Raw genomic sequence first — 10811 nt, 5'->3', positions numbered from 1 at the left:
GCTAGGACAGGGGCTGGAAGTGGAGGAACAGCTTTACTGGCACCCTCCGTGAATTCTGTACAAGGCGATTCATTCGCTGAGCACTGTGAAACAAAGATGACAGGTTTCCCAGCATATGGCAAGTGGCACTAATGCTACGGCTTTGCTAAACAATGAAAGTTCAGGTTTATTATTCATACATAGTTTCAACAGTGAACTTTCGCACAAACCATGGATTCAACACGCTAAGCACTTCTTGTAGTTGTCACACAGCAATGCAAGTAAAAGGATCCAGGTACAACATTATCAGCCACCTTTTAAATAATACGCAGCACTGTGTGAGGGCATGAAAGGGAGAAAGGAGAAATGTACAACTGTGTATCAAAGATGGCTGTTCACAATACATCTCTAGATCCATGTCTGTTAACACATTAAGAGGTATTAAGAAATGTAATGTGAGCACAGACTCTAGGTTGCCAACAGCCCAATGTTCCCTCTAAGCTGTGGGCACTGTGAGCAAAAATTCTACTTGGTGAGCTACTGCATTAAAGTTGTTAGCTACTGCATAAATTAGTGTGCTCAGGGGGCATCCTTCCTGAGCAGGCTCAGCTAAGACAAAAGTGTGTGAGCCAAAAAAACCCTGTGAGCTAGCTCACATGAACTCAGCTTACAGGGAACACTGCAACAGCCGCGGACGCTTGAGGATATTACTCCTCAACATACATTCCGTGACAAAGCCTGACACCCAGCCACAATAAAAAACTAACACCAGCCTGAATCACTCATACAGGAATTGTTCTGATAACATAATGAATGGCTGCATTCATTATCCCAGCTGGCTTTAAACAATCAAGCAGTTTAGTAAATTGGTACCACAGTATTATGACTCCTCTCAAATTCAGAATACTGTCTTCCCACTCAGAACTCTCAAACGGAAGAATTCTTGAAATTCTGGTTTATAAAGCAATTTCTCCTGTTCGTAAAGGATGCGGCCTAGATGCCCGATACTCTTGTTTGCAAAGCGCAGCCAACTGCAAGGCCACTTTTAAAAAGGAACACAGAGCAGTAATTCAGTCTGGCACTCAACTCAAAAAACGTGTGCACACAAGTTCCAAAACTGTCTTCTCGGTTAAAATGCCATCTTCTTAATGCAGCCAACTATTGCACAGGCCTGATTTAAATGCAGTGCCGTGAAGGAAGAACTTCACTTCCATGTGATGTTACCCCAAGTCTGGCATTTCATTTAAACTGGGCTCTCGACCACTATATAGGCAATGCCAGCGCATCAGGGTAATGCCCACCTATGTTACAAACTCCGGGACTGCTACTGCTCATGCAGACTAGGCAATCCGGTTGGAAATGAGTTAGCAAAGCATATGACTTGTAAACGCAACACTGTGCAGGTAAATTCTCACACAGCCAGCACCATGATCAAATCAGACCCCAGCCATCAACATTTCAGGCACAACCTGCTTCTTCCGGGTTTTTAAGAATAAGGATTTGCCTCCTGGATTGCCTACTCTCAGTAACTTTCCCCAGAACAGGGGTGGCCAAACTGTGGCTTGGCAGCTACATGTGGCTCTTTCTCACATATAGTCTGGCTCTTGAAGTCAGCTGGCTTGAAGAAGGCATTCAAAGTTAAAGTTGCTTTCTTTCCACCTCTCCCTCTCTCCCCCATCTATTTTCTTTCCTTCTTCCCTGCTCTCAAACATCTGATGTCCATGCCTCGCGGCTCTCAGACAATTGGCATTTATTCTATGTGGCTCTTACGTTAAGCGAGTTCGTTCACCCCTGCCCCACCACTTCAAGAGTCGCCAATGATGGTGCTACCGTTATAGATGGATGTACACACACACATATATATACATGAGGAAAATTTCACCATGCAAACCTTTCTGGTTTGAACATATTCAACCTGATGTCAAACCAGTTCCTTCCTGTTTCTAGCCCCAGGACCTTCCTCATTCTTGGCAGAACTAGACAGGAAGAATCCACACCTAGATAACCTTCACAGGGGAAAGTTAAGCATAAGCATACATACATGTTTGAAGCAAAAAAAAACTGTGCCAGTGAATGTAACACAATTTCCACAAGGGAAGTTTTTGTGCAAAACATCAACAGCCTAACTCAGAATCAAAACGTAGGGACTGGTCATTCTCCACCCCACCCAAGACAGGAATCCAGATGAGGGAGAAATTAAGATCAGGTAATAGAGCAAAATGTTACCATACCAGAGAAACACTTTTTTTTTAACATTTAGCAATGTGCTCAAAGTTTCCACTGAAAATAGCAACTGTAGTCTTTAAGTTGGAGTTCATTCATTAACTGTTCTTAAGTTTGTTTGTTTTCCCGTCTGAAAGCTTCTATAAACAAAATATTTATTTCAGCTGCAGTTCGAAACTGGTTTCCTATGTTACCTTCGAACTAAGATATCACATTATTGCTCCCTTCGGAGCTCCTCTAAAAGCTTCCATGTCATTTGACTCATTTGCTGTTTCTCCCCCTGCCAAGGATATCCTCTACACTACAACACTGCCTGGCCTACTTCAAAAATATATCACATCATCTCTCTCTACGCCAAGGTTAGTAGCAGAGGACTGCAAGGACTGAACTAGTTTTCCAAGTCTATTTTAAGTGCCTTTTAAAAACAACTACAACCCTTGCTTTGCAATGTGTATTACCGTTTGCATTAAAACTAAACAAATACAACAGTTTAACAGACCATTTAGATCACAAACTGACTCATGCCTGGAAAACAAGAAACTAAAAAAAAAAATCAAGGTAATGTGTCAAGATTTTCTCCCACTGTAGCCTGTTGCAAGCATCGATACGTAGAAGTACATATAGTATTTCCATTCCCCCCCCCCCCCCCACCATTTCTAGTATCTGCAAGCAGGCCTGCCCTGTGAAAGTTGCCCAATTGCTTTTAAGCCTTCCCTACTGTATGGAGAATAACTCCAATTAAGTACTGCATGCATAACTTGTCCTCATCAAACCAATTTCAGTTCTAATATTGTCAAAATGAGTTCTCCGTCCACCATTTAGTTTTTTTTAAAACTGTATTTCCATCGATGTTTATTCCCCACCCTATAAGCCAAGAAGCCCTCAAAATTAAGTGCTCAAACCTCTAGCTTTTTAAGGTCTCCAACAGCATTTTTTAAGACGGAATAATGAGAATTCTGTGAATGTGGCTTCAAATATTTACAGCGGCATGATGACACCGCTATTTTATTTTCCGTTTCCTTTCCTACTGGCTCCCACTAGCAAGTTTTCCTTTTTAATTACCTCCGCACTGAAGCCAGCAAGCTCCCCGGCACAATTCGAAGACCCTTTTCCTACCAAGTCACAACCACAAGTATATTCATACAGTTAAAACATTATGTTCTACTGTGTATCACTTTCGCACGTACATTAAAGTTTGTGTCAGTTTGTTATCCATTTACCTAGCTTAGAGAGATTTTTTTTTAAATGTCACACTATCCCAGAAACTGAGTGCCTTCAGCAACCTTGACCGCTCACCACTTGTTTCCCCCCAAATCATATATGATGAAGTTAGATGGCCATGAAACCTATTAAAGATCTGAGGAATTCCTTGGTGTAGTGGTTACAGTTAGAACTAGGGAGACCAGGTTTGAACCCCTACTATGTAGTGGAAGCTCACTGGGTGACTTTGGGTCAGTCACACATTGCTTCTCTCAGCCTAAAATGAAGACAGCAAGAACAACACTGGAAGGTGCTTTCAGTCCTCACTGGGAAAGAAATCAGGGTATAAATATCTAAATAACTAAAAAATACATTTATTTCAGTGCTCAGTTTCCTGTTTTGACACCTATTATCCATCAGCCCTCTTATCCCATGATTGGTCAAGTTCCCTTAGGAACCTTTGTTAAATGCTTCCTGAAAGTTCACGCGCACCAGATCATCCCCGCCTTCACATTTGTTTGATCAAGCACAGATTCTTTGCTGCTGTCATCCAACAGGATTCCAACACGAGCTGATTCACTTGGCTGAATCACCGTAGAGGAAATGGCAACCTCTGAGTGTGGCCTTAGAGCTTAACAGTGACTTAACTAAGTTAAAAGTAATCTCAGTTATGAGTGCATACACAATGCTGAAGTTTTTACACAGCGTTTTATAAATGCACTCCCTTCACTTTATGAATACATGAGAAAGCAGCCAAACAGTAAAGCCTTCTCTGCATGGCTGTCTACTGCTTTGAGGAAGCTAGAGCTACATACCGTATATTGTATTGGAGGGGAGGGGAGGGGAGGGGGGAGAGATACAGTGTTTACTCAAAAGGAAGGGGATATTGAATGAAGAAAATCTTCCTTTAAAAATTATACGCTTTTTTAAATTACAGACCTAACTGTACCTTGTAAGTGAGTGTAAGACGACCCCTCTCATGTTTGAAATAGCACACACGGGGAAAAACGAGCCCTGCATTTCAATAAATACAGTACAAAATTTGGGACTAAGGTAAACTGTTTTCTCTCTTTCAGCAGAGATGTAACTACATGCTGCAGCTGAACACTGGGTCTCAGCAAATCAGCACTGCCAAAATCGTATCAAATTCGCCATCAGTAGGTTTTCATCTCCCTTCTCCGTACAGTCTGAAATACTGAATAAATCACATATAAAGACCAAACTAGACACTGCAGCCCTATGAATGAGAGTTGGGTTGCTGCCAAATTCATATAATATAGGCACAGGAAATTGCAAGGACACTACAAGCAGACAGGGGACTGCCACTTCCTACCCCAGCTCCTAGAACCAAGGACCCATCAGAATGACCATGATTGGAAGAGAAACAGACTATATTTTAAACTGTCCCAACCCATACGGCACAAGACCAAGCTGAATCCAGATTGTACGTCAGTTGGTACAGGTGATGTTCTCTAGAAGGCCAACCTACCTGTTTTAGATGGCCTGAAACTATCTTTATCCAAGTACGTAAAGAGCCTAAAGATGCTTCCTGACCCACAGTTGCTCACTGAAAAAATAAGTACAGGTTGTATTAATAACTACTTTTTAAAAGCTGCATTTGAATAAAAATTATACATTCAGGTGATCCACACTACTGTAGCCTCTGGGCTGGATTACTATAATGTGCTTTACGCGAGCCTGCCCTCTGAGACAACTCAGAAGTTTCAGCTGGTATAAAACCCAGCTGCTCATCTGGTTTCTGTGTAGGGCAACTTAAGGCTACCACCAACCAGTGGGTTAATTGCACTAGGCTTCCACTTTGGTTCCAAGCTCAACTCAAGGTGCTGGTTACTACCTTCAAAGTCCACCACAAAGATGGCCCCGTGTATGAAGGCCCAACTGTCATGGTATAAACCTTTGCGATAAGCCAAAAAACCTCTTTTGACCATCCCTTTATCAGGGGTAGTCTAGCTGGCTTCAACCAAAAATCTGTGTCTCACTCCCCGCCCCCCCCCCCCCAAGTTATCACGAGCATATATCCAATCCCTTTCTCTTTACCCTTCTAGAAACTGAGGGTCAACACGCTATTCCAGAATGCTTGTATAGATGGCTAGTAGACTGAGGAATTCTGAAAACTGTGATGTTTCTTGCACCTGTTGACAGGTAACTTAGTAATAAGGCCTACTGGGGAAGAAGCAAGGGGTAAATGTCTCCATTTAAAATTGTTAAATTGTAGATTTTGTTCAGTTTTATCATTAACTGCCATAAGGATGGGATATAACTATTTGATTTAGTGCCAGTAACATCCTACCTTGGCTCTCACTCTATGCATGGATGGGGTGGGGGAGGTGAATTTAAGCAAGTCAACATGCCCAGTTGAACAGACAGTAAAAATAAGACTGCAAATACTTTGGTGTGAATCCATCTTCAGGCTAAAAGAGCTTTCTCCAGCCTAACGAGCCTTCCTCCAATTCGAGGGCTCTCCTAACGGAGAAAGAGCCCCCCTCATTGAAAGAAAGCTTCAGACTTCGGCTTCCACAGGACCGTATTCTAAAAGTAGAGACCGACTTACCGTAAAGAGACTGTGCTATTGAATAACTTCCTCAACTTGTAGCACTTTCAATTATGCTGTTGCAACTGAACAAGGATTCAGACCTAGTTGCCCTGTGCAAGGGAGATCTATTGCAACATGTGATTGAGCAATGCTGCTCCTACAAGCAAAACATACGTCAGCTGCTTTCTCCTAAAAGGGCAGCTTTGCACCTCATCCTTCTTCAGTCAACTAATGGGCAACAGTCTTGGAGAAGCTGCTAAGCCCAGGGCCACCTCATAGCAGCCAAATCACAGCATTTCTAACAGCCTTGCCACCAAGAAACTATGTAGCTGGGCACTAATTTTGCTAAACTCAAGATAATGGCAGCACTTTGGTGTCGCCATTATCTTTGGTGAATCGACATGAATTCTATTTAAGGCAATATGATTCATCGTCCTCATTCTAATATATTTCTCACCACAAGCATTATTTCAAGTAATAAAAAGCATTCATTGAAAACAAAATTACTTTCCAATGATTGGTTATTCACTAGCAAACAGAAGGCTGGTCCATCTCTGGGCAGGAAGAAAGCTACTCCAAGCCTTAATTCTGGGTGGAGTCGAAAAAAGAGAGAATACCCTCAGGCTCCCTTTCTCAAAGCAAGCCAAAATGTTCCAACCGGAGAAGGTATCACTGCTGTGTTAGCGAGACAGCTGTTCTAAATATAGAACAAGTTTACACATCTATATCTATCATGCAGCATCAAGACTCGCATGTGAACTGAGGCTCATGAAAAGTTCGCTTACCCTCTTCTAGAAGAACAATCGGGCCAACGATATGACAAGAGAAAATGGAAACTGAGACCCAATAGCGGTTAGTACTGGACTTGGGCCGGGGAAGACCTAGGTTCAAATATGTATCCAATTATGAAACACACTGGCTAGTCACTTTCAGTCAGCCTCACTTCACAGGGTTACTTTAAAGATAAGATTTTTTTTGGGGGGGGGGGGGGAGAAGACTGCACCCACTGCTTTGATCTCCTTGGAGGAAAACTGGGATAAAACAAAAATTAGGGAAAAGCTGAACAAGGATGCTTTCTAGACAAAAGTTGGAGTCCAGTGGCACTAACATCAACAAAGTTTTGTTCAAGGTATAAGCCCATCTGTATAGGTAGAGGGTTAGCGGCAAATTAGCATATAACCTACTGAAGATGTTTAACAGACTCTAAGACCAAACACGAATAACAAGCTTAGTTTACATGGTTACCATTTGTTTGGATTTAATTCCAGAGGAAAACATCGTGAAGGAAAACAAATATATCAAAATGGGAGACTGATGGGCAGATGGATGTACCCTTCTTAATTGTGGGATGCTGAGAGTAACCAAGACCCTGCCCAAGGATGCTTTTTGTTTTGCACCACGTTTATGACAAGAAAAATCAGAACCATGCAGTCAGCCACCTATCTTGCCGGAATAGTGCAAGCACAAGGGAAAGCTGATTTTCCACCTCTACTGTTACAATTCATCAGTTACAATCCTAGCCTACTTTATAGGGCTGTTGAGACACTGGAATGTGGTTAATCCTACTAACATTTTGCAAGGCAAAGTCTGTCATGAATGTAATAGGGAAAGCATCTGCAAATTACAATAATTCAGTGAGACTGATATAAGGATAGAATGAGGCTAACTCTCATGAAAACCAGGATTTGGACGAGACCTGGGTTCAAGTTCAGACTCTAGCAAACTGTGCAGAGCCAGCATGGGCCGATCACCATCCCTCAGTTTAATCCACTTAACAGGTGGAAAGCAGGAATGTACAGTCCCGTGAAGAAAAAAAGTCCGGCAGAGCGTTACAATCCAAATCTTCCAAATAACACAAGTACATGACGTCCTGGAGACAACCAGGCCGGGACGGGAGAAAAACGTGGCTCAAATTTTCTTTCTGGATGAGTGACAAGGGCTGCAGTCACACAAACTAAATAATGCACTTTCAATCCGCTTTGCAACTGGATTTTACTGTGTGAACTTGCAAAATCCGGCCGGAAACATTTAGCGTGTATGCTCACAGCCAAGATTTCTCACCTATCCCCACAAGGGCTAGCACCGAGCCAAACGGGTGCCGCTGCCAGCCAACCAGTGGGGAAAAACAACTGAGCAAATAAGGGCGTGGGATTAACGTGTGGCATTCACTGCCACAGGAGGTGGCGGCGGCTACAAGCATAGACAGCTTCAAGAGGGGGTTAGATAAAAATATGGAGCAGAGGTCCATCAGAGGCTATTAGCCACAGTGTGTATATATGTGTGTGTGTGTATAATTTATTTTATATATATATATATATATATATTTGGCCACCGTGTGACACAGAGTGTTGTACTGGATGGGCCTGATCCAACATGGCTTCTCTTATGTTCTTATAATATATGCCGCTCCAAACTGCCGAGCTAGGGAGATTTGAAACAGGAAAAAGGGGATCACAGTAAATGGGACAGGCAATAAAAGTTAAAACTACTACTGTGGTGATAAAACAAGGAACATAATAACCAGCTAGGGAGATTGGCACAGCCCAGTCTGGACCTCAGAACCTTGTAAAGGGAAGGGGGGGAGGAGAGAAAATGGGGGGAGGCCCAAATCTGGAGGAGACAAAATGGAGACTTCAGCAGCTCCAAAAGAGGCACATTGGTCACAGCTCACCTCCCCCACCCCACCACGCGCCGTGGCCCCTCACCTATTCTTCCTCCCTCCCCATACCCCGCAAGGCATAACCTGCTTGCTCTCCTCGCTCCCCGTTTCGGTTGCCGCCGCCGCCTTCTTGTCCTCCTCCAGCTGATCGCTCGCTGCCTGAGCTGACAATGGCGGCCGCTCTAGGGAGGGGCGGGAAAGAGGGAGCCACCCCAGAACCGCCCGCCAATCGCAACGGAGCCCGCGGCCCTCATTCGTCACCGCTTCAACCGCTTCTCGCGAGAGGAAACGACACCGCTTCGCCCGAACCTTGTCTTGGCTTGCAACGTCGACCGGGGGAGGGGGGGGAGGGACGAACTCTCGCTCGGAGGCTGCCGGGAAAGCGGAAGAGGCGAAGGCGAACCGCAAGCGCTCCTCCTACCCGCCGACCCTGCCCTCTTTGCTCTGACGAAGGACGCGCGTCACCTACTGTTACGGCGCGCTTGGGGTGGTTTTTTTTTTTTTTAAATGTTGTCATACGCCTTGCGTTTTAGCAAGAAAGGCGTGCGTGAAAAGTAAATACGCAAATAAAGTAAAATTGCACAAGCCAGAACTCATTTCAGCATATTTGTTCATCGTACTTACTTAATATCCATTAAGGTGATCCATACTCAAGATCCAAAATATTTTGGAAGATTCTTTTTTTTTCTTTTTTTTGCTTTCATATATTTGTATTGAACTTAATAAACATACAAATAAAGCAATCAATGACTGCATCTGCAATCATTCTTTGTGTATAAGCATAGCATAGCAGCAGAAAAATATATATATATAAACACAAAATACAAAACAACAAAACAAATATATACTGGAGAGCCAGTTTGGTGTAGTGGTTAAGTGTGCGGACTCTTATCTGGGAGAACCTGGTTTGATTCCCCACTGCTCCACCTGCACCTGCTGGAATGGCCTTGGGTCAGCCAGAGCTCGGCAGAGGTTGTCCTTGAAAGGGCAGCTGCTGTGAGAATCCTCTCAGCCCCACCCACCTCACAGGGTGTCTGTTGTGGGGGAGGAAGGTAAAGGAGATTGTGAGCCGCTCTGAGACTCTTCAGAGTGGAGGGCGGGATATAAATCCAATATCTTCTTCTTCTTCAATGTATTCTTCTTCTTCAATGTATACGATGTATTTGTTTTGTGTGTTGTGTTTATATATATATATTTTTCTGCTGGTATGCTATGCTTATACACAAAGAATGATTGCAGATACAGTCATTGATTGCTTTATTTGTATGTTTATTAAGTTCAATAAAAGTATATGTACACACACACACATATATATATAATTGGCAGCTGAATTAAGAAAGTACTCTGTCCAAATATTAATTACATCAAATTGATAATGTCATAATATCTACCAGGTATACATGTACGCATTTGATCTACAAGATTCCTAAAGAGATACTACACTACTGTTGTTTGGGGATTTCTTTGTTTCACGGATCAGCACTACCCAGGATTTTTGACAGTACAAATTACTTTTCCTTGACTAAACTTTTTAATTTGTGATACACATGTTTTTCCTCCAGAGAGAGAGCCTCATTTATATTCAAAACAGCCAGTGGGAGATTTTTTTTGGGGGGGGAGACCCCCTCCATAAATTGTTCGCAAATGCACCCACCTGGCTTTACAGCTGCTACTATAAAAATATAAAGAGAATATACCCAGAGAGAGGTGAAGTCTAGGCCGGGGTATCTGAGGAGAGATGGAAATAGCTTTCTTTTTGTAGACAATAGATGTCTATTCATTCGCACTCAAAAAAGAGTCTGGATTGTTTCACTGAGAAAAGCCCTATGTAGTTATATATTTGGAATTAGTATGTAGTTAATAATCAACACTGTCATGTCAATTGAGGGTACAGTTATATGAGAAATAAGAGGTCCATTCAAAGACTTGAATTTTAAGGCCAAACTACTGGAAGCCTGCCATGGGCTGGCAGCCTTATTACAAATAAGCTCTCCCACTCCCGCTCTCTTCATCTTGGGAAAACAGCGTGGGTGGGAAGGCAGGAACACCTCCTCCTCCACCACCACAGTCTCAGTCTGAATTGGGTTCCTGTGATGCTTTAAAACAGAGTTCCCAGCTACAATATGGCTAAGTCACTGTGGCTGTGTCATATGTGTTCTGGCCTTTATTTAAAAGCAGCAAAACAGATTATTTAGA

The 10811-nt window shown here is 42.9% G+C and overlaps 1 protein-coding gene across 1 annotated transcript in view; it reads right to left on the bottom strand.

Moving 5' to 3' along the window:
• MARCHF7 (membrane associated ring-CH-type finger 7) overlaps positions 1–8806 on the bottom strand; it is a 77078-nt gene extending 68272 nt beyond the window's left edge. Inside the window, exon 1 of the mRNA XM_060257183.1 lies at positions 8700–8806. The gene's annotated coding sequence lies outside the window, so the exon portion shown is untranslated. The remainder of the gene's footprint in view (positions 1–8699) is intronic.
• Positions 8807–10811: the final 2005 nt, after the last annotated feature.

Source organism: Heteronotia binoei, chromosome 16 (assembly GCF_032191835.1).
Source record: "Heteronotia binoei isolate CCM8104 ecotype False Entrance Well chromosome 16, APGP_CSIRO_Hbin_v1, whole genome shotgun sequence".
Taxonomy (NCBI): Eukaryota; Metazoa; Chordata; class Lepidosauria; order Squamata; family Gekkonidae; genus Heteronotia; species Heteronotia binoei.
Note: the sequence above shows the minus strand (reverse complement) of the source record. Positions and strands in the feature narration are given on the sequence as shown.